Source organism: Geotrypetes seraphini, chromosome 10 (genome assembly GCF_902459505.1).
Source record: "Geotrypetes seraphini chromosome 10, aGeoSer1.1, whole genome shotgun sequence".
NCBI classification, from domain to species: domain Eukaryota; kingdom Metazoa; phylum Chordata; class Amphibia; order Gymnophiona; family Dermophiidae; genus Geotrypetes; species Geotrypetes seraphini.
In genome coordinates, this window is record NC_047093.1 from 2,631,323 (window position 1) to 2,650,236 (window position 18,914).

At 46.8% G+C, this 18,914-nt stretch overlaps 1 protein-coding gene across 5 annotated transcripts in view; it reads left to right on the forward strand.

The window, feature by feature from the left end:
- Nucleotides 1-4,533: 4,533 nt before the first annotated feature.
- ARHGDIA (Rho GDP dissociation inhibitor alpha) overlaps nt 4,534-18,914 on the forward strand; it is a 74,495-nt gene continuing 60,114 nt past the window's right edge. Inside the window, exons 1-2 of one of the 5 annotated variants that reach the window (XM_033961250.1) lie at nt 4,613-4,682; nt 5,958-6,038. The gene's annotated coding sequence lies outside the window, so the exon portion shown is untranslated. Of the gene's footprint in view, nt 4,775-4,822; nt 5,006-5,957; nt 6,039-18,914 lie in introns of those variants that run through there. The other 4 variants (XM_033961249.1, XM_033961247.1, XM_033961251.1 and 1 more) reach the window with 4 other exon arrangements.

The following is an 18,914-nucleotide window of genomic DNA, read 5'->3' on the forward strand; positions in this document are numbered from 1 at the left end:
GATCAGTTCTGGACCAAATTTCTCAACCAATTCTCCTCCATGCCTAAGCCTGTAGATTCAGTAACCAACTGGCACAACTGGATTACCCTCTCTGAGTCCACCTACCACTCTCTCGCCCCACTTTCCACTAAAACCATCTCCTATTCCTGCAAGGCACCCTGGTATCTTCCATTTCACAGAGAACTGAAACAGAAATGTCGATCTCTGGAACGCATCTGGAAAAAATCTAAATCTCCTACAGATAAACAGACCTGGAGGGTCAACATTAAGCTCTACAATACTATACTCAAAAAAGCAAGGAAGAACTTCTACGGTGACAAGATCACCAGATCAAACAACCAGAATAGTACGCTGTACAACATCTGGCGCTCCTTAACATTTAAAAACGACTCCTCCATGCTCCCCTCCTCCCCGTCAGCCGATGTCCTAGCAAACTTCTTCAACAGTAAGGTCACCACCTTAAGAAGCTCCTTCCCGCCTGCAGTCTCCTTCAACTCTCTGGTGTCCGCCATTCCCAACCCTACCCCAAATGTCTCCTACCCTATCCCAGTAAACAGATCCTGGACTGCCTTTGAGCAAGTTTCCGAACTGCAGGTCCTTAAACTCTGCCTGAAACTGAAATCCTGCAAAGGTACCTTGGACCCATTTCCATCCTACCTATTTGAGAAAATTCCCGCACAGGCCATCTCATCTCTTACCAAACTTATAAACTCTGCCCTATCATCGGGCCTTTTCTCCCCAGAAATGGGACATATTGCGTTGACCCCCCTACTGAAAAAAGCTGACCTGGATCCCTCCACACCATCCAACTATCGCCCAATAGCAAATATTCCTCTCCTAACCAAATTGCTAGAGTCTATCATATCCTCCCAACTCTCATCCTACCTGGAAAGATTCTCTATTCTCCTACCCTATCAATACGGCTTCAGACCCAACTTCAGCACTGAATCCCTTTTGGCCTCACTAATCTCTAAGGTTCAACAACTTCATTCTCATAATAAATGTGCTGTTCTCCTTCAATTCGACCTTTCTGCAGCCTTCGATGTTGTCCATCATGACATTCTAATCTTCCAACTTTCCGAGATAGGCATTAGCTCTACAGTCCTTGATTGGTTCTCGAACTTCTTACGTTCCCGTTCTTACACCGTCACCAAGAATGGCACCTCATCCTCCCCATGGAAACCGACATGTGGAGTCCCGCAAGGTTCCCCCCTATCTCCTATTCTTTTCAACATTTATATGTCTTCCCTGAAACTCCTCCATCTATCCCCCCTAGAAACACTTTACACTTATGCCGATGACATCCTGGTCCTCCTCGAGACCAACTCGAACCTCACTAATCTCGCAGCGAACATCTCCTCATGCATAATGAACCTCCAATCTTGGGCCCTCACTGTTCAAATGAAACTGAATGAGTCCAAAATGAAACTACTTTAGCTCGGCCCTAAATTAGACCAACTACCCACCTCCATCCCATTGTCCTCAGGCTCCTCACTACAGTTGGAGTTCTGTAGCAAAGTTTTGGGCATCACCATTGATTCTTCACTATCCTCCAACGACTACCTCAACTCCTTGATAAAAAAATGCTTTTTCAGCCTTCATATGCTGAGGAAAGTAAGGTCCTGCTTCCATCAAAAACACTTCGTCCTCGTCCAATCTACCATCCTTTCCAGATTGGACTATTGCAATTCTATCTACTTAAGCCTAACAAAGAAAAGCCTCCATAGACTCCAAATACCGCTGCTAAGCTTATCTTCTCAAAAGTAAATTTGACCATGTCTCACCACTCCTGTCCAAGCTCCACTGGCTTCCTGTAATCTCCAGGGTCCACTTTAAATGTGCCTGCTTAACCTTCAAGATCCTACACGGCATCCTCCCTCCTTTTATTCCATTATCCTGGAATTCCTCAAATCCAAATTCCACTAGATCCGCCCAAAAACTAAAATTATCCTTCCCCTCTTTAAAAGGCATATCCCATGTTGGTAAACTAGGGTCTTCCCTCCCCTTCAGAATCACGGAGCTCTGGAATAATCTTACCTCCCCACTTCATAACTTGAGCTTCCTTCAACTATTCCGTAAGCATCTGAAAACTTGGCTATTCTCTAAAATGTAACTTTTCTTTCATTCTCTGGTACACTAAGCCCTCTAACCTCTCTTCATACTTATTTCTATAATTCCATTGGAGTTCCATTCTTTCCCAATTCCTGTAAACTGTGCCGAGCTCCACGTTGTGGAGAAGATGCGGTATATAAACCCAAGGTTTAGTTTAGAGATTATGGGATGTGGCAGAGAGACTTGAACAGCTGACTAGCAGTTGGTGCCTGAATGACCGACAGTGCTGCCAATGTATCCGAGGACTGGAGGTGCCATGTGCAGGGTGGGGTGAGAGGAATGGCAAGGCCAGCATAGGGCCTTCCTCTCTGCTGGTCCTGCTTCCTATTTCTGTAAACCACCATCCCGCATAGACTCTTAAGATCTTGTATCCTATTTCTGTAAAGGCAGGACCCGCTACACTCTAGAGCAGACATGGACAAACTATAGCCCACAGGCCATATCCGGTCCTTTTAGTTTTTTAATCTGGCCTGCCGACCATCTGAACCCCACCAACTATGAGCCCTACATACCTCCCTCCAGAGCAGCGTTGGGCTGGCAGCACTCTAAACGGGCTGCTTCGCAGCCTTCTCTCGTCGGGGAATTCCCTTTGCTGCATCACTGTTGATGTAATCAGTAACGCAGCACACGGAAGGCCCCGAGAGGCTGCGAAGCAGCCTGTTTAGTGTACTACCAGCCTGATACTGCTCTGGAGGAAGGTATGTAGGGATCGCGGTCGGTGGGGTTCGGATGGGAAGGAAGGATGGAGGGTCAGCGGGGGTTCAGCTGCGCACGAGGGATGGGAGGGAGAGAAGCTGGGCAAGGGTTCTGCTGCACAGGGGGATGGGAGGTATAGAAAGATGCTCTTGGTCCACCCACTGTGGGCTTTCAGGCTAGGCGGTCCAAGATGGCGGCGTGAGCTGGTGAGTCTCTGTCTTTTTCCTCTAAACATGCCACGCACTAAAAGAAAAGGACAGGTCCGGTCCGTTCCCCCACTGGCTGGAACCTGAATGCCACTAAGACAGACCTTGCTGGATTTCACCCCAAGGACTCCTCTTCAATTTGGAGGGCGAGGCTCGTTGGAATTGGTGTCCTGGGACTTGGGCGCTTCTCCTGAGCCGGAAGTCTCTCTCTCGCCTCCTGACCCAGTAGCACCTCCGTGGCCAGCAGCTAACCCGCCCATGTTAGAGGGAGCGCCCGATGCCGAAGTGGCTGTGGGAATGACCTCTTCTGAGGGGAGCAGGACGGAAGAAGAAGTAGCCGTGGGGAATACAAAACAAGTAAGGGAAGAAGTTAGCCTTTTGACTTTCTTGACTCCCCTGGAGGTGACCTTGCTCGACGTCTGGAAAGCGATCCAGAGAATGGATGGAACAGTGCGGAGAACAGCGGATGAAATGGTTTCTTTGGTGAAAAAGGTAGACTCTTTGACTAAAACAGTAGGAGACTTAAAAAATGAAAATGAATTCAAAATTTGACTTGTAAATGAAGAAATTACGGCTTTAAAAAATGTAAATGCTGGGTTAATAAAAGACAAATTATTGGTGCATAGGAAGATAGAACAATTGGAGAATTATAATAGACGCTTAAACCTGAGATTATTGAACTTTCCAAAAACGCCTGGAATTTAATCTGTTGAATTATTTAAGACTTATTTGGTACAAATCCTGGGATTCGCCCCTGATCTCATTCCTCCTTTGAATAAAATTTATTACATACCTACAGCTATAAAGAATCAAGGGAGCGAAATACCAGGAGTAAATCGGAGTTTTACCCCAATGACCTGATGTGGGGAACAAATCAGAGATTTAGGAATCTTCTGTAACAAAAATTGAGAAAAGAGCTCCCTCACTCACTTCATTTGTATTCCAACCAGATCTTAATGCGGAATTGAAGCTTTATTTTCTGAAAACTCCGGCTCCGTTTATGGGACAACGAATTTGGATTTATCCTGATGAGAGGAGAAAGCAGACAAGAAGCGAAAGATCCCTGTAAAGGGCTCATAAAATCTACCTTTTTTGTTCCAGAACATCTCAGGAACGTTCTAGACTTGAAGAAGATTGTCAGGGAATATTATGAGTTAATTATGGAAGCCACTCACTGCCTATTTGATTTTGGGGTCTAAGAAGAAGATGTCTCTTTATGAAATGACATTATTATTGTATACTTTTCTTCATGTTTCCTAAAATGAAATAAAAACTTAAAGAATAAAAAAAAAGAACCCATGAGTCAAAAGGTTTGAAGATTGCTGCCAGCAGCAGGGGGAAGAAGTTTGGACACTGAAGCTGACCCTTTATGCTCCGGATCGGTGAGTGATTTTTTGGACAGCCGAAGATCAAGTGAGGATGTTGGGGCTGGTGGAGATCCCGAAGGATGAGGGAGATGGACGTGGCCGCAGGGGCTGCTGACGACATGGCGCTCTACGGAGGAGGCGGAGGCGGAGGCCTATTGGAGCATGAGAACGAGGCTTGAGACGCACAGTAGTCACTCGCAAGCGCGTGCCCGCCCCCTGGTAGCGGAAGTGTGGAGGGACGCGCTCTGGGCGGCTCCGCTCTGCCGTCGCCATTCCTGACTCCTGAGAGAGGCGCTGCGAGGTGAGAAAGGGGGGGGGGGGGGGCTGCCGGGGAGGCTCTTAGCGAGACCCCCTCCCGGGGGCCCGCGTAGCCTCGGAATAGCCGCTGCACAGGTGAGGTGGGCTGACAGGCGAAGCTCCTCGTGCAGCCGCTACAATGGCGCATGTGCCTGAGGGCGGGGCTACTTGCAGCGGAGAAATGCCCGGGAGCAGCTCGGCAATGTGGCCGCCATTGCGGAAGTAGCTCTGGAGAAGGCGATGAAATGGCCATTTAGGCTCCTTGGAAACGTCTCTGGCGATGGGAGCGATTCGCAGCTGAAACCGACTGTGTGGAGATAACGCAAAGTGAGGCCTATAAGAGGGGGAAATGCTGGATTTTCAAAATGGGGAAGGAATGGGAGCAAAGCTGAGAATATTACAGGCCGGACTCAATTCCCACTAGATGATGACGAGATATAGCAAAAGCTTATCAAGTCTAATGACAAGCAGACGGGTCAAGGTGTGAGAAATAGATCTCTGGGCTGGCCACTGTCAGCTTTTGCATGCAGACTATAGAGAACTTGCTTACAGGTTAGAAATTTGCAACTATCATCATGGCTCTAAAAAAGAGGTTTGATGTGTGGGGAAATAGTCTACCTTCTCTTGGATAAGAAAGTTCTGCTAGTGAGGAATAGGGTCAGGGGTTTCAATGTTGACCCTGCTGTAGATAAAAGAATTCTCTGGCTGTTCTAGATCTCTCAACATTGGCCCCTTTTTCTTTCTAGAACACCAGTTTATAGCAATGGCTTGAATGTTTTTGCTAATTGGTGGTTTGCTCTTAGAGGTTTGGAATAAGAAACTTCCTTCAGTTAAACATTTGCTCTGTTTAACTGACCCCCCGATTTTGTTTAATATTAATCTGGCCTCACTGGCTACTTTTTAATCCAGCAGTTTAATATTCAACTGTGAGAGTGTTTGCATTGATACTTTCAGGCAGTTGGGAATCCTTAATGCTTGTTTCACAACTCTTAGGATTTGACTTGCAGTTCATACACTTTAAGATCAAGACCTTTAAAACGTTGAATTAGTAAATCTAAGTCTTATTAATTACATACCATGTGTCGATGGTATTGCGCTCCTTGAGTAGGAAGTGGTGAAATTGGGTGAGCAGCTGGATTTGGACCATTTTGCTCTGGTGGTTCACTTTAGTGTCTTTGTATTCCCACACATTAGGAGGGTCTTTCCTTTTTGATTAGGGGATCTGGTCACTGTGGGTCATGTGATGACCTTATGACTACAGTACTGTTTTTATTTGAAGGACTTCTGCTGACATGTTCAGAAAGATGGCTGCTTCAACAAAATACACTGAGAAGCTCCATTGACTGCCACTTCAAGACAGGTAGAATTTAAGATGTTGCTGTTGATCTATAAGTCTTTGGACTGAACGGGTTTTACATGTTGAGAGAAACTTCTTCAGGTGTGTAATCATTCCTGTGGGGTTAGGAAATTTTTGAACGCTTCTCTCACAGAGCATACACCGCTATCCACTTCGGAGGGACACATTGTGGTGCTACTGTGTCATTCCTGTTTTACTGTTACAGCCATTTGTGATGACAAGAGACTGCCATCTGTCGGATATCGATTGTACCCCTGAGGCAGGCTTCTAAGCCAAAACACAGATCATGTCTGATCCATAACACACAGTGAATATATCAATGGTTCCCAACCCTGTCCTGGAGGAACACCAGGCCAATTGGGTTTTCAAGCTAGCCCTAATGAATATGCATGAAGCAAATTTGCATGCCTATCACTTCCATCATATGCAAATCTCTCTCATGCATATTCATTAGGGCTAGCCTGAAAACCCGATTGGCCTGGTGTTCCTCCAGGACAGAGTTGGGAATCACTGAATATATGACAGACTGTTTTATTGTTTTTAAATAAATATTGCTCCATTTTACTTATCCTGGATCGATGTGTACATTTCCTAACCCCACTTGATCTGGATTGTGTTCTCGTGGGGCTCATTTCCTTTTTTTCTGGATTACAATCATTTTTCCTGCCAGGAGGGCTTCTTTGCTCAGTCTTGCTGATGTAAGGATAGTCTCTACAGAAGCACAACATTTAGAATTTTTGCTCAAATTATGGAATGTTGTTTCACAGGAGATTAGATCAGGTTCTAAGTACAGTATCTACATTTTTGGAAAATTCTTAAAGCATGGCAGTTTACTTGTGCTTTCATTTTTGTTTTGTTGGGCGACTTCTAACTTTTACATATTTATATTAATATGTGTTGCCTTGGGCTTTCTATTGATAGAATTAAGTGTACAACAAAATACTTATTTTAAAACTTAATATACCGTTCTACTATATGTGAAATCTGCCATTGCACTTCACAAAATGAGGAAGAAAAGAACAGCATTTCAGTAAAGGGAAACAGGGCAAGGTCAAGTGGAGCAGGAGGAAGATGAGTTCTCTTCTATATCTGCATCCCTTCTCGGACTCATCTTTCCCAGCCCCACTTCTTTTTCTGATATTTCTCCTGTTTTATTTTCTGATGTTCGTAATTGTTTTGTTAACTGCTTTGGTAGATTTCATGTAAGCCTCTATTTTAAATGCTAAAAAAAATCATAAACATATTTTGTTTTAAATTTCATCAACTACTTACTGTATTTGGATTGTGGGATTTTGTGTTTGCGCGCGCATGTGTTATGGAGTTCAAGTATTGATGGCCAGTACAGATGCTACTGGTATCTGGTAATTATAATTACTTCTACTGGTATTTATAATAATTATGAGATGAGACTATACTGGCATCCCACCAAGATGTCTCTATGGCAGGGGTGCACAACTCTGGCCCTCGAGGGCTGAATCCAATCGGGTTTTCAGGATTTCCCCAGTGAATTTGCATGAGATCTATTTGCCTGCACTGCTTCCATTGTATGCATATTGATCTCATGCATATTCATTTGGGGAAACCTGGCCTGGTGAGGGCTGAAGTTATGCACCCCTGCTCTATGGACATATTCTGAGATGGGCTAAAATTCTGCCAATAACCAGAAAGGAGATAATCACCTCTGCACAGCTAAACACAAGATCCAATGGAAGAGAGCACGCTCATTAGCATGGTGTTTTCAACACTGTATCTTCACAGATTTTGGTTTGTTATTTACCTGTCTGGGACTCCTGATGCAGGCTATGTAGCCGAAACATGGTCCGTGTCGAGTCCATGTTTTACCACATATTCTGTTACATGTTTTTGTGATTGGCAAGACTACTGCATACATGGATTTTATGTTTGGTTGCTAATAAAGTATGTTTGAAGACCAGGCGTGCTCTGCTCTCTTCCTCTAAAATTCTGCCAACCACCTGGTGCCAAAGCAATGTGAAGACTTAGGGAGAGTCTTCAGAATAAGCAAGATCCTTCCCCAGTATCGGTGCAGTCCTGGCTGGAGAGAGCTTACAACTCTTATGGCACATGTTGTACCAAAATTGGGTCTATTGCACTTGGTGCAATCAGTCCCGAGGTCTGCATCACTGTTCCTTTCAGCATCATCAGCTTTGGTACAGTTAGCACAGTTGTCATCAGTATCAAAGGAGCCTCTATTCTTGGACCTAGTGAGTCATCCACCTTCAATAAATCAACAGATGTCTGCCTGCTGCTCATCACTGATCAGATGTGATATTGGAATATATTGAAAAAAAATTATTTGTGATGTGCCCGGTGTCTGTCTCAAGCCTTTCTGATACTGGAGAAGTTCCAAAAAATAGTTTCTGTTATTGCAGTCTTCTCTGCACCCAGTTGACATTGAGAGATTCAAATGATTGATGGCTGGCAATTGGATATTACATAAGAACATAAGCGTTGATGTACTGGGGCAGTCCGAAGGTCCATCAAGCCCAGTATCTTGTTTCCAACAGTGGCCATTCCTGGTTACCAGTTTTTGACCAGTATGTCTTTCATAATTAGATTTTAAGCTCTTTCAAGCAGAGGTCATCTCTTGTGTATTTAATTTACAGCACTGCGTGCATCTGGTAGTGCTATAGAAATAATAAATAGTAGTACCGTAGTTGCAAGTACTCGGCAAGTTCCCAAAAGTGTAAAATGGATGTTCTTCATTGTCCCTCCAGACCAGCATAGCACTGATGGGTTATAACGCACCTATACCAGCAGGTGGAGACTGAGACACAAACTTTTGGCTGTAGTGTAAGTGGGCTGTGCAGTTCCAAGTACGATCAGTCTGCTCTGTCTCCAGCAAGTGGAGGTGGTAAGCCTGTGCAGTCTTCCCTTGGTGTAGGGCTGTTGGATTTTGTTTTGAGACCTTTTGATCCCCGTCTGTAGTTCCGAATTGAGCTTGGGGGGCACTTTTGGGGGTCTGTCTGACCTCAGGGGTGCCACATTCAATGGGTAGAGGCCCTCCCTCCATTTCTCCCACCTCCCCAAATGTTTACTGTAGAGGTGCCTCAGCTGTAAGCCTTGTCACCAAATACAGGCAAGGCATATAGCTTTGAGAGCCAGTGGGGTCTGTTCAAGGTAAATTAAGTTGTATTGAATTAAAAGAAAATGTCCTGAGGCAGTGCCGGTCTGAAGGGAAGCCTTCAATTAAATTTTATTGCTAACTGGCACACTTTTTCCCTGTAGTGTTTTTCGCATTGAGCACTTTTGAGCTGAAAAAGTGCTCACTGTGCTCCAGGCGCATGGTTGCTTTCTGCTTTGGGGGGGGGGGGTCATGACTCCTCCGGAGGCCTCTCCACCGCCCGCCTTGCCCAGTGACTCCTTGTGGGTCCTTCCCCTTGTGCCCGGTTGTGGGAGTTTTACCAGGGATGGGCCGACATCATAACGGATCAGTGGGTCCTAAGTGATTTGAGACAGCTATGTTCTGCAGTTATCCCAGCCCTTGCCAGATCATTTCCTCTCTTCTCCTTGTCAGGCGAAAGAAGCGGATTTTTCATAAGATGGTGCAAAGGTTGCTCGACCTAAAAGTGATGGTTCCAGTCCCACCTTGGCCATTTTGCACCTGCAGGTATTCCATTTATTTTGTGGTGCCCAAGAAAGAGGTGTCTTTTCAGCCCATTTGGATCTGAAAGGGGTCAACAGGGTGCTCCGAATTCTGTCTTTTCGTATGGAGACCCTGAGATACGTAATTCTTGCCATTCAGCTAGGGGAATTTCTGACTTCTCTCGATATGACAGAGGCCTACCTGTATGTTCCAATTTTGGCCTACCATCAGCGCGTTTCCTTCGCTTTGTGATTTTGGGAAAACACTATCAGTTTTGTGTGCTTCTGTTTGGTCTGGCTACAGCTCTGCAGATTTTCACCAAGATTATGGTGATGGTGACGGTGGCCTTACGCAAGGAAGGCAGTCTGGTTCATCCCTGTCATGAGTAGTTGATTCGAGCAAAGAACTTTCACAAGAGCTCTCGGGTTATGACTCTGGGTGGTCAGTTTGACCAAAAGCTGGTTGACTCCTTCTCAGCATCTGGAGTTACCTCGGAGTTCTCTTCAACACCAGCTTGAGGAGAGTTTTCCTTCCAGAGATGTGAGTGCACAAGTTGCAGTCACAGATTTGCTTTCTGATAGATTGTCGGTGTCCTCAGGCACAGGATTTTCTATAGGGCTTGGGGTCGATGGCAGCCTCCCTGGACATGGTTTGGTGGGCTTGGGCTCACATGCGTCCACTACAGTATGCTCTTCTTCAGTGGTGGTCACCTCAGCCACGCAATCTAGACTCTCCCATTCCTCTTAGAGGGTTAGTTTGTTGCAACCTCTGCTGGTGGCTATGCTCTTCCAACCTGGTGCAGGGAGTGAATGTGGATCAGCCTCAGTGGACAGTGCTTCTCACGGACGCCGGTCTCCTCGGTTGAGGAGCTCAATGTCTCGGTAGCTCGGCTCTGGGCAGCTGGTCTCCAGAGGAGGCGTCCTGGTCAATCGGTGTTCTGGAGCCATCTGGTTGGCGTTGCTAGCATTCCAGACATTGCTGAAGGGTAAATCGGTTTGGGTTCTCTTGGACAATGCCACGGTGGTGGCGAACATCAATCGTCATGCGGTAACCAAGAGTCGTCTGATGGCGCTGGAGGCTTCTCTGCTCATGGCTTTGGCATGACCTTTCATTTTCTGGACATCTCGGCTTCCCACTTAGTGGGAGTGGAGAATGTCCAGATGGACTTCCTCAGTCATGACATGCTGGATCCAACAAGTGGTGTCTTGGTCCCGTGGCCTTCAAGTTGATTTGTGCAGGTCTGGGGGGTCGGCTGGTCATGGACCTGATGGCCACGAGTGTCAACATCGAGCACAATGATTCTTCAGTCGGTGCAGAGATTACCAAGCTGAGGGGCTGGATGTCCTGGTGCAACCTTGGCCAATGGACGGCCTCCTGTCTGTTTTTTCCCCTGTGGCCAATGGTGGGCAGAGTCCTTCACAATGCTCAGCACACCGGTCGTGTGATCTGATTGCTTCGGATTGGCCCAGCCCTTAGTATGGACATCTGGTTCATCTTATGTCAGATCCTCTTCCGCTGCCCTTCTTGCCCAACCTTCTGACTCAAGGTCCCATTCCAATATTTGATCTGGATTCCCTTTTGTCTTAAGGCTTGGCTCTTGAAAGGGAGCTCTAAGTAAGAAAGGTTATTCAGATAAGGTGATCTCCACCCTCTTGGGTTCTCTGAGATTTTCTACCTCTTGGGCTTAAGTGTGAGTTTGGTCTCTTTGAGGAGTGGTGTTCCACGCGTGGGTAGTTCATCTTCGTGCTTCATTGCCTCACATCTTGGAGTTTTTGCAGGATGGCCTGGCCCAAGCACCGAACCCTGCGGCACTCCACTTGTGACTCTTTTCTAGTCTGAGTGATGTCCATTTCCCCCACTCTCTGTTTCCTATCTGCCAACCAGTTTTTAATCCATGTGAGTATTTCACCCTCGATTCCATGGCTTGCAATTTTTCGAAGTAGTCGTTCATGCGGGACCTTGTCGAATGCCTTCTGAAAATCCAGATATACAATGTCGACCGGCTCGCCCTCAAAGAAGTGCAGAAGTTCGTCAAGCAAGATCTTCCTTTGCTGAAGCCATGCTGTCTGGTCCTCATCGGATTGTGTCCATCAAGGTGATCAATGATGCGGTCCTTTATCAGCGCCTGTACCATCTTTCCCGGTACCGACGTCAGACTCACCAGTCTTGTAGTATCCCGGATCTCCCCTCGAAACTTTCTTGAAGATCGGCGTAACATTTGCCATTTTCCAGTCTTCCAGAATCCTTCCCGAATTCATTGACAGATTGGTTATTAGTTAAAGCAATTCAGCTATAGCCCCTTTCAGTTCCTTGATTACCCTCGGATGGATGCCATCCGGTCCCAAGGATTTATAATTTTTAAGCCTATCAATCTGCCTGCATACCTCTTCTAGACTGACCGTCAACCCTGTCAGTTTCCCGTCTTCATTCCTGCGTATAACCTGTTGGCTTCTGGTATGTTGAGTATATCCTCTTCGGTAAATACAGACGCAAAAAATGTGTTCAGTTTGTCGGCGATGGCTTTATCCTCCTTTAGCACTCCCTTTACTCCATGGTCATCCAACGGCCCCACCGCTTCCTTTGTGGGTCGTTTTCCCTTAATATACTGAAAGAACGGCTTGATGTTTACCTCCTTGTCTATTTTTTCCTTGTAGTATCTTTTGACCCCTCTTACCGCCTAATGGCACCTGCTTTGATGTTTGTGCTTTTTCCAGTTTTTTTTCCTCTTGGATCCCTTGTTGATACACGGTGTATATATAGATTTTCGCGGTATATATAGATTTTGCACCTCGGTGACCGTGCCCTTAAAAAGGGACCATGCTTGCTCTAGCATTTTTACAGTGCTTATCCTCTTCTTAATATTTTTCTCCACCATGACTCATTCCTTCGAAATTTCCTTTTCAGAAGTTCAGCGCCGTGGCCGACGTTCTGGATCGCTGTTTTGCCCCTGTGTCCAGGTTGAAGCGGATCATATTGTGATCACTGCCTCCCAGCGTCCCTTCTACTTCTACAGCTTATGCCGGTCTTCGTAGTCCATTTAGAATTAAGTCCAGAATTGCATTTCTTCTCATATTTTCCTTGACAAGTTGTTCCAGGAAGCAATCGCCTTCAGCATCCATGAACTTGGTCTCCCTTCTGCAGCCGGAGGTTTTAGGTTCCAGTCTATCCCCAGATAATTGAAGTCACCCATGATAACTGCGTTGCCTTCCTTGCAGCTGCATTTAATCTCGTCTGTCATCTCTCCATCAATTTCATCAGACTGCCCTGGGGGTCGGTAGTAGATGCCGATCTTCGTTTCCCTTGCTTTTGTTCCCGGAATTTTGGCCCATAGAGACTCTATCTTATTTTTTGTTTCTGGTGTGTTCTCTCCGGTAGACTCAATTTCCTCTTTGATGTATAGGGCAATACCCCCACCTGTTTGACCTACTCTGTCTCTGCGGTATAGCTTGTATCCTGGTAGCACAGTGTCCCAGGCGTTTTTCTCGTACCACCATGGTTCCGTGACGCCAGTGATGTCAAGGTTATGTTTTTGTGCCATAGCTTCCAATTTCCCTCCCCCCCCCCACACACACATCTTATTTCTTAGGCTTCTTGTGTTCATGTACATACACTTTAGTTTGCGACCTGTTACCTTCTTGCAATTACTTCCCTCTTGTGTCCCATTCAATCCGTCAGAATTTCTGTCTTGCTTATGATCCGGTGAGTCTTTCCCGTTATCTTCCTGCACGGTATCCTCTGAGTATACCAGTTCCTGAACCATCGACTCTTGGTCGACTGTCAGCTTTCCCTTCTTCCTAGTTTAAAAACTTCTCAACATAAGAATTGCCTCTGCTGGGTCAGACCAGAGATCCATCGTGCCCAGCAGTACGCCCGCGCGGCGGCCCATCAGATCTAGGACCTGTGTAGTAGTTCTCTATCTGTACCCCTCTATCCCCTTTTCCTTCAGAAAATTGTCCAATCCCTTCTTGAAATCTAGTACTCTGTCCTATCACGCCCTCTGGGAGTGCGTTCCAGGTGTCCACCACCCGTTGGGTGAAGAAAAACTTCCTAGCTATTTCTTTCTTGATGTTGCTTGCAAGTAGCCTCATTCCGTCTCCACTGAGGTGGAGTCCATCCTTCCTGAATAGCTTGCTCTTTCCCCAGAATGTTGTCCAGTTGCGCATGAAATGGAATCCTTCTATTTCACACCAGCGCCTCATCCATGCGTTGATTGCTTGCAGCTCTGTCTGTCTCTTCTCGTTGGCCCTGGGTACCAGCAGGATCTCCGAGAATGCTACCCTCTGCGTTCTGGTCTTCAGCTTCCTTCCTAGCATCCGGAACTGGTCCTTTAGTACTTCCCTGCTGCAGTGCCTGTTGTTCACGTTGTTTGTCCCCACATGGATCATCACCGCCGTATCTTCCTCTTCCATGCTGTCGATGATCCTGTCGATGCGGCGCACTATGTCTTCTACCTTGGCTCCCGGTAGGCAGGTCACTAGCCGATCCTGTCTTCCTCCCGCTATGTGGCTGTTGACTAGTCTGATGATAGAATCTCCCACGACGATTGCTGTCCTCTGTATCTTCTCTTGTCTCTCTAGCTGCAGGTCCGTGTCCCTGGTGTATGACCATCTCTCCTTCCGTAGGTCCGTATCCTCTGTGCACTTCCATCTTCTCTCATCCTGGCGTTGACTTGCACCGGACTCGTCTTCATGTGGGATCCTTCCGCTATCTCTAGATCTCACTGCTGTGTCACCCATTTCTTACTTGTGGTTGTCCAGGTGGTTCTCACTCCCTGTAGGTCTATCTCGGCAGTTCCACTGTTGATGGTGATTTTCCACGGCCTCCCTGTATGCCTCCTGAATGAACTTCTCTAACTCCTGGATTTCTTCCTCAATGGTTTCCTCTGTCTTGACGCTCTCTGTTCTCCTCCACTGCTTAAAGTGCTTCCAGTTCCAGTATTCTGCCCTCCAGGAGTCTGACTTGTTTCTTCAGGCTCTCCTGTTCCTCACATCGAGTGCATACATAAGACCGTCTCCCAGAGGGACCTATGGCAGATGGTGCAGAAAACTGGGTAGCTCATCTTCCTGTTTCTGTCTCTGCTTCCATTGCTGTCCGCTTGCCAGTCTGCTGTGGTTTGTCCTTCTGCTCTTTGTGTGGTAACTTAGCCCTTCTTACGGCGCTCTCGCTAAGGCAAGCGCCTTTAACGCTCGCCAAACAGCAGAGTGCCGTTGGCTCTTCCCCTTCCTTCTGTTCTTACTCCCCCTCTTCTCTCTCTCGTATGCTGAAATAAGTGGTAATTTTGGAAAGTTGGTAATTCGAAGATTACTTCTTCTAATCATGTTTTCCAACATTTCCACCTTAAAGTTAAGGTTTCCACTATCTCTTACCCAGACCGAAGCCTGGGACTCCACTGTTTTTATTCTAATTTCATGTCCATCCACTTTAGTTTCCACGCTGGACTGACTCAACTCGAAGTACATCTTTACGGTAATGTGGCCTCCAGAATTGCACACAGTACTCCAGATGAGGTCTCACCATGGTTCTGTACAGTGGCATTATGACTTCAGGTTTACGGCTGACGAAGCTTCTATTGATACATCCCATCATCCGCCTTGCCTTGGATGAGGCCTTCTCTACTTGTTTGGCAGCCTTCATGTCTGCACTGATGATTACTCCCAAGTCCTGTTCTTCTGAGGTCGTAGCTAGTGTTTCTCCATTCAAGGTGTATGTTCTGCATGGATTTCTGCTGCCAAGATGCATCACCTTACACTTCTTTGCGTTGAAGCCCAGCTGCCATGTTGAGGACCAGTTTTCCAACTTGATCAGATCCTGCGCCATACCATCCGTGAGATTGCTTTCACCTACTATATTACACAGTTTGGCGTCGTCGGCAAACAGCGCTACTTTTCTCTGAAGCCCTCGGGTCAAGTCCCTTATGAATATGTTAAAAAGGGATGGTCCCAGGACTGAGCCCTGCGGCACTCCGCTAGTCATCTCCGATGTCTTAGAGAGGGTGCCATTGACCACCACCCTCTGAAGTCTTCCACTCAGCCAATCATTGACCCATGCCGTTAGTTTCTCACCTAACCCCATCGATTTCATCTTGTTTAATAGTCTACGGTGTGGGACACTGTCAAACGCTTTACTGAAATCCAAGTACACTATGTCCAGAGACTCTCCTGAGTTCAGCTTTCCTGTCACCCAGTCAAAGAAGCTGATAAGATTGGATTGGCATGACCTGCCCCTAGTAAATCCATGTTGACAGGGATCCCTCAAATTCCCCTCATCCAATATCGTTTCTAATTTCCCTTTAAGTAGAGTTTCCATGAGTTTACACACTATTGATGTGAGACTTACTGGTCTGTAATTCGCAGCCTCCGCTCTGCAACCCTTTTTGTGCAGAGGAACAACATTGGCAGTTTCCAGTCCAGGGGGACTCTCCCCGTACTTAGGGAGAGATTGAAGAGCATGGCCAACGGTTCCGCCAAAACATCGCATAGCTCTCTGAGCACTCTTGGGTGCAGATAGTCCGGTCCCATGGCTTTGTTCACCTTGAGTCTTGACAGTTCTTTGTAAACATCAGCTGGTGTGAACTCAAACCTCTGAAATGGGTCATCCATGCTTTGCTTTGCATCCAGCCGAGGCCTGTGCCCTGGTGCCTCGCAGGTAAAGACTGAACAGAAGTAATCATTCAGTAGTTTGGCTTTATCGGAGTCAGTTTCCACATAATTCCCGTCTGGCGTTCTAAGGCTTACTATCCCGTTTAGAAACATAGAAAAAAGCAGCAGAAAAGGGCTATAGCCCACCAAGTCTGCCCATTCCAAGTATCCCCTCCCTGAATTTACTCCCTTAAAGATCCCACGTGAGTATCCCATTTTCTCTTAAAATCCGTCACGCTGCTGGCCTTTATCACCTGGAGTCGCCATGAAACTTCCCTCCCCTGATTTTCAGCGGATGCCCTCTGGTGGTCGAGGGTCCCATGAGCCAGAAGATATCATCTTCTGACTCGATGCGTCCCGTGATGTACTTATATGTTTCAATCATATTTCCTGTCGCTAATGTATCTGAAGAAGGATTTGTCCCCTTTCTTGATGTAGTTTGGCCTCCCTGACTGCTGTTTTGACCGCTGCAGACTTTGTCCTGTATTCAATGTTTGCTTCTTTTTCCCCCATGCGTTTGTATGATAGAAATGCTCTTTTCTTCTCATTGATGAGGTATGATACCTCATCTGTGAACCATTGGGGTTTCCTTTTTCTTTGTTTGGTTACCGATTTTATGTAGCGGATAGTTGCCTCATGAAGGATCGATTTCAAGGTTGTCCACATAGCTTCCACATTATCAGTTACTTCTTGAACCTGCAGCGTCTGGTAGAAATTGACGAAATGGGTTGGGAACTGGCTTGGAGGTAAGCTTCAGAGGGTAGTGGTGAACGGCACCCCCTCAGAAAAGACGATGGTAATTAGTGGATTGCCGCAGGGCTCGGTCCTGGGCCCGATCCTATTCAACATCTTTATAAGAGACTTGCAGAAGGGCTGCGAGGTAAAATAACATTATTCGCCGATGACGCCAAACTAAGCAATGTAGTGGGCAAAAGCACAACAGACATGAATTCAATGTCCGACAACATGATGCACGACCTACTCCTACTGGAGCGCTGGACTAGGTCCTGGCAACTTAGCTTCAATGCCAAAAAATGCAAAGTCATGCACCTGGGCAGCCAAAATCCATGCAAGACTTACACCCTTAATGGCGAGATCCTAACAAGAACTGAAGCAGAACGAGACTTAGGGGTGATCGTCAGTGAGAACATGAAGACTGCCAATCAAGTGGAGCAAGCTTCATCCAAGGCAAGGCAAATTATAGGTTGCATACGCAGGAGTTTCGTCAGCCGTAAACCTGAAGTCATTATGCCATTGTATAGATCCATGGTGAGGCCCCACCTGGAATACTGTGTGCAATTCTGGAGGCCACATTACCGTAAGGATGTGCTGAGACTGGAGTCGGTCCAAAGAATGGCCACCCGGATGGTCTCGGGACTCAAGGATCTCCCGTACGAAGAATGGCCGGATAAGTTGCAGCTGTACTCACTCGAGGAACGCAGAGAGAGGGGTGACATGATCGAGACATTCAAGTATCTCACGGGCCGCATCGAGGTGGAAGAAGATATCTTCTTTTACAAGGGTCCCGCGGCAACAAGGGGGCATCCGTGGAAAATCAGGGGCGGGAAACTGCACGGGGACACCAGGAAATTCTTTTTCACTAAAAGGGTGGTTGATCGCTGGAATAGTCTTCCACTTCAGGTTATTGAGGCCAGCAGCGTGCCTGATTTTAAGGCCAAATGGGATAGACACGTGGGATCTATTCACAGAGAAAGGTAGGGGAGGGTCATTGGGGTGGGCAGACTAGATGGGCCGTGGCCTTTATCTGCCCTCTATTTCTATGTTTCTAATATAGGATGTCCGTGGCGGTACTTGGAGAGACCTCCCAGGAAAGAGACTTAGGAGTTCTGATTGACAAGTCGATGAAGCCGTCCGCGCAATGTGCGGCCAAGGCGAAAAGGGTGAACACAATGCTAGGAATGATTAAAGAAGGGGATCATAAACAGATCGGAGAAGGTTATCATGCCGCTGTACCTGGCCATGGTGCGCCCTTACCTGGAGTACTGCATCCAGCACTGGTTGCCGTACATGAAGAAGGACACGGTACTACTCGAAAGGGTCCAGAGAAGAGCGACTAAGATGGTTAAGGGGCAAAAGATTAGAGAAACTGGGCCTCTTCTCCCTCAAACAGAGGCGATTGAGAGGGGACATGATCGAAACATTCAAGGTACTGAAGGGAATAGACTTAGTAGATAAGAACAGGTTGTTCACCCTCTCCAAGGTAGGGAGAGCGAGAGGGCACTCTCTAAAATTGAAAGGGGATAGATTCCGTACGAACGTAAGGAAGTTCTTCTTCACCCAGAGAGTGGTAGAAAACTGGAACGCTATTCCAGAGTTTGTCATAGGGGAACACACCCTCCAGGGATTCAAGACAAAGTTAGGCAAGCTCCTGCTGAACCGGAACGTACGCAGGTAGGGCTAGTCTCAGTTAGTGTGCTGGTCTTTGATCAGAGGGCCGCTGCGTGAGCGGACTGCTGGGCATGATGGACTACTGGTCTGACCCAGCAGCAGCAATTCTTATGTTCTTATTCATGGAATGCAGATTGGTTCCCATTGCTTCTAGCCTGCCACGTTTGAGGATGACATTTTGGTGCATATTACGAAGCCCTGTCAATCTTGGGCTGCAATGACGGAGCC